The sequence below is a fragment of the Coregonus lavaretus genome (assembly GCF_964263955.1).
Source record: "Coregonus lavaretus genome assembly, contig: HAP1_SCAFFOLD_55, whole genome shotgun sequence".
In the NCBI taxonomy this organism is placed as follows: domain Eukaryota; kingdom Metazoa; phylum Chordata; class Actinopteri; order Salmoniformes; family Salmonidae; genus Coregonus; species Coregonus lavaretus.
In genome coordinates, this window is record NW_028161934.1 from 442,920 (window position 1) to 447,881 (window position 4,962).

The 4,962-nt window shown below is 40.5% G+C and overlaps 1 long non-coding RNA gene across 1 annotated transcript; it reads left to right on the forward strand.

Annotated features, from left to right (window-relative positions):
- Window positions 1-2,390: 2,390 nt before the first annotated feature.
- LOC311119901 lies at window positions 2,391-2,900 on the forward strand. Its single transcript, XR_014612041.1, has 3 exons — window positions 2,391-2,457; window positions 2,563-2,627; window positions 2,747-2,900. It is a non-coding gene; the product is annotated as an uncharacterized lncRNA (long non-coding RNA).
- The last annotated feature ends 2,062 nt before the right edge of the window (window positions 2,901-4,962 follow it).

The following is a 4,962-nucleotide window of genomic DNA, read 5'->3' on the forward strand; positions in this document are numbered from 1 at the left end:
CATAATGGGGGTACAGCTTCCCTGGTACAACTGACTGTCACAGTGTCACGACTTCCGCCGAAGTTGGTGCCTCTCCTTGTTCGGGTGGTCGTCGTCACCGGCTTTCTAGCTGCCACCGATCTTTGTTTCTTGTTCTATGTGTTTTGTCTTGATTGTACACACCTGGTTCCATTTCATTCTAATTATTTCCCTATTTAACCCTCTGGTTCCCACATGGTTTTGTGCGTGTTTGTTCTTTGTTTTGTGTCTAAGACTTATGTGAGCTGGTGTGTTTTCCCTGCGTGGAAATAGTGTTGTTTATCTTTCGAGTAAAGTACGTTGTTTACTCAGTTATGTGTCCTGCGCCTGACTCCGTCCTACCGCTGCACATTGACACATGACACACAGGTAATATGTAATATCTAATTCTAATAATTCATTAGAATCATTCAGACCTGCAGGTGAAGGTGTCTTCCTCCACAGAGGAAAAGAAGAGAACACTGACCTGTAGCACCACCTGTCTTCTGACCGACAACCCCAACCCCACCTACATCTGGTACAAGAACGGACAACATCTCCATGACCCTACTTTATTTATTTATTTATTTCACCTTTATTTAACCAGGTAAACCAGTTGAGAACAAGTTCTCATTTACAACTGCGACCTGGCCAAGATAAAGCATAGCAGTGCGATAAAAACAAACACAGAGTTACATATGGGGTAAAACAAAACAAAGTCAAAAATACAACAGAAATACATATAATATACAGTGTGCAAATTTAGCAAGTTATGGAGGTAGGCAATAAAATAGGCTATAGTGCAAAATAATTACAATTAGTATTAACACTGGAATGATAGATGTGCAAGAGATGATGTGCAAATAGAGATACTGGGGTACAAATGAGCAAAATAGATAACAATATAGGGATGAGGTAGTTGGGCGGGCTAATTTCAGATGGGCTGTGTACAGGTGCAGTGATCGGTAAGGTGCTCTGACAACTGATGCTTAAAGTTAGTGAGGGAGATAAGTGTCTCCAGCTTCAGAGATTTTTGCAATTTGTTCCAGTCATTGGCAGCAGAGAACTGGAAGGAATTGCGGCCAAAGGAGGTGTTGGCTTTGGGGATGACCAGTGAGATATACCCGCTGGAGCGCAGACTACGGGTGGGTGTTGCTATGGTGACCAATGAGCTAAGATAAGGCGGGGATTTGCCTAGCAGTGATTTATAGATGGCCTGGAGCCAGTGGGTTTGGCGATGAATATGTAGTGAGGACCAGCCAACAAGAGCGTACAGGTCACAGTGGTGGGTATTATATGGGGCTTTGGAGACAAAACGGATGGCACTGTGATAGACTACATCCAATTTGCTGAGTAGAGTGTTGGAGGCTATTTTGTAAATGACATCGCCGAAGTCAAGGATCGGTAGGATAGTCAGTTTTACGAGGGCATGTTTGGCAGCATGAGTGAAGGAGGCTTTGTTGCGAAATAGGAAACCGATTCTAGATTTAACTTTGGATTGGAGATTCTTAATGTGAGTCTGGAAGGAGAGTTTACAGTCTAACCAGACACCTAGATATTTGAAGTTGTCCACATACTCTAGGTCAGACCCGTCGAGAGTAGTGATTCTAGTCGGGTGGGCGGGTGCAAGCAGCGTTCGGTTGAAGAGCATGCATTTAGTTTTACTAGTGTTTAAGAGCAGTTGGAGGCTACTGAAGGAGTGTTGAATGGCATTGAAGCTCGTTTGGAGGTTTGTTAACACAGTGTCCAATGAAGGGCCAGATGTATACAAAATGGTGTCGTCTGCGTAGAGGTGGATCTGAGAGTCACCAGCAGCAAGAGCGACGTCATTGATATACACAGAGAAAAGAGTCGGCCCAAGAATTGAACCCTGTGGCACCCCCATAGAGACTGCCATAGGTCCAGACAACAGGCCCTCCGATTTGACACATTGAACTCTATCTGAGAAGTAGTTGGTGAACCAGGCGAGGCAGTCATTTGAGAAACCAAGGCTATTTAGTCTGCCAATAAGAATGCGGTGGTTGACAGAGTCGAAAGCCTTGGCCAGGTATTCCTGTAATACTCTAGTGGTCTGACTTTACTCTGCAGACAGTTACTCCTGTACTGTAAAAGGCCATGAGGATTTCCTCCCTCCTACAGTGTGTGAGTCTGGACACACCTATAATAATCATCTTAAGTATCAACCATTAAGGCCTGTGGACCAATAGTAGAACATGTGGGGAAAAACAGACAAATCTGTGAACTCTTGAATAGTAACACTAGTAGAAATTATACAGTATAATATAAAAGGTAGAAAATGGCTGATGGTATGTTATCTTGTTGTACCGTTTTAGAATTATTATTTTTTAACTCTATTTTTCTCTTGTTACGTTTGTTGGGGAACCATAGTCTTTGAAGAATGCAGCTGTAGGAATCATAGTGGTTGTTCTGATTCTCATTCTCATTCTTCATGTGGTTCAGGTGAGTGAGAAGAATTGACCCTTTTTCACATTCTGTTTTATAATCTATCAAATATTGATTGTTGATTGATTTATGAATTGATTCATTCATTCATTCACAAAACAGGAAGAAGGCCTCCATTATCCACGTCTGATACACAAGACAGGAGAGACACAGTAGAGAATGGACAGGTGAGTCTGTTGGAATCAGCGGACTGAGAACTAAAGTGATCTGTGTATAGATGGACTCAATGACTGTGGTAATATTTAATTATTCACCCCTCATGTTGTCTGTCCTCTCTCCCCATCAGAGAGACTATAATCCAGTGTATGACAACATCTCAGGCATGGCCATGGCCCCTAATGCAGCACAGAGACCGATCACAGACGAGCAGGATGACGTTACCTACGCCAGCATCCAACACAGAAACCAGGAAGTGCCTCTGTACTCCACCGTCCCACCGTCTTAGCCCCAGAAACAGGACCAGGATTTCCAATACGCTACTGTGAAATTCAACAGCCCCAGTGCTGCTCAATAGACATTGGGCGGGATTTAATCCAATCATGGGTAATAGGCATTGCAGCTTTTAATGTAAATCTTATCAGTACAGCACAAACCTTTTATGTTTAATCATTAATGCTTTCTTATTAAGCTAACAGCACATCTAAAATATAAGAGAATAATTTCCCACAATCCCCCTTTTCACACCTACTGGGTGTGAACCCAAAATAAGAAATTTCAGGGAAATTTAGGATTCCCCCTTTTGACACCCACTAGGGTGTCACTCATTAAAATACAATACAAACAAAAATAACCACTTTTATTAATAGGCAATAATGATAATTAAAAAAAAGGCCTTCAGTCCTTCCATCTACACCCAACTTGTACTAGGTTGGCTACCAGCCACCCAGGAACTTCAAACCTTCACATAAGGAAAGATAAACATTCACAATGGTTAACTTGATTAATAAAGCATAAAACACAGGATTAATAGAACACAAAACACAAGATTATTAAAACATAAAACACAAACAGGGAAGTACATTTTGGCCCCCTTTAGACACCCTCTAGGGTGTCACTCCACCACCTCACCAATAGCAAACCAAGGGTCATCCTTTCTCAACCCCATCTCAGTGTCTGCATCTCCTTCTTGAGCCCCTAGGAGGGGCATCATACCAGCCGTATGCACGACATCTGTAACAGACTTTCTCAGACAAGGAATTACACAGGCAGTACAGCACATTAATATTAGAAACACAACTACTAGGGTCAGAAATCCAGTTTTTCTTCTTTAGGGACTGGATGCTCACCAGTCACCTGGTTAGATAGAGTGGGTCACCTTCTCCTTTAGTTCACCTGTGGGGCACAAAACCTCTGACATACGGGTGTGGTTAATAAACTATCTTCACACATGTTCAGCTCTCAATTTCTATTTCAGACTTTTTTCTTTCTAGACTGTATCTAAAAACGTTTTTTTTTTTTAAGTATTTTGTCCTCTCCTTCGTATTTATTTATTATTTCATCCTACCATCTCCTACCATCCTACCATCCCCCTTTTGACACATGTTTTGCTCATGTGTCAATATTACCACCCACCTAAACAATCACTTAGGTAATATTGGTAATTTATCATCCAATTGCCATCCCTTATTTATTTTTGAGACTGTCCCTTGCTTCTTTATTGCTCCTATCTTCCTGATCTCATTATTAAATAAATGATCTAGGTAATAGCTGTTTCGCATTAGATTGTGCCTTCCTCTGATTACTGCAGCTCATTGCATTAATTTAGTTTCAAATACCAACTTGTTGTTTATCAAAGCATACTAAAAATGAAATTTAAATGACAACATTTGATAATACCTCAATTTACTTCTATCCCGTAAAGGTAATCCAAGATTAGTACAATTGACTAGCAACAGGTATCCCTCATTCAGGGAAAGCTCTCTCTCTCTTCTGTTATTTTATGGTTCAACTCATATATATTATTACCAAATTATAATCTTCTTCACACTTTTCACAGTATTATAAATTACCCTCAACTTAGTTTATTTTACTATCTTAAAGTCCTCCTCTCATGCCTTTAGAATTTACTAGTGTGGATGATTAATTAACACCAGAAAGTTAAAACAGAGTTCAGAGGCAATTGAAATTATTCAACAAACTGTTCCATCCCATAGTATACCAAACATTACCATTATTCTAAATATTTCATAAATGTTACTTATCCCAAGTGTTCATTAAGTCCTCATGACATTCATTCTCATAAGAAATCATATATACCCCAAACTCAGCCAAAAACGAAAAACTCCATAAAATTCACTGTGCGTGCTCCTCCAAGACCTATCACCCTTGACCTGCTGAAAACCCCCCAAAATTGAAACAACAAGGCTTTATAAACATCATACTAGGTGTGTTGTTTTTTGTTTGAAAAACCCAATTTGAAAAACAACAACCATAAATAGCCAGGCCCCACTTAAATACTGCCTAACTTCACTACTGCTCCCCCTTTCCCTGGGCAACATTCCA